Source organism: Heterodontus francisci, chromosome 46 (genome assembly GCF_036365525.1).
Source record: "Heterodontus francisci isolate sHetFra1 chromosome 46, sHetFra1.hap1, whole genome shotgun sequence".
Classification (NCBI taxonomy): Eukaryota; Metazoa; Chordata; class Chondrichthyes; order Heterodontiformes; family Heterodontidae; genus Heterodontus; species Heterodontus francisci.
In genome coordinates, this window is record NC_090416.1 from 6,508,244 (window position 1) to 6,508,450 (window position 207).

Consider the following 207-nt stretch of genomic DNA (forward strand, 5'->3'; position numbering starts at 1 on the left):
TCTCTCAGAGATACACACACTCTCTCACACACAAACACACATGCCCTTTCTCTCTCTCTCTCACACACATACTCTCTCTCTCAAACACACACGCTCTCTCCCCCACACACACAGGCTCTCTCTCACACGCACACACTCTCTCTCTTAAACACACACGCTCTCTCTCCCACACACACGCTCTCCCTCACAGACACAGACACTCGATGT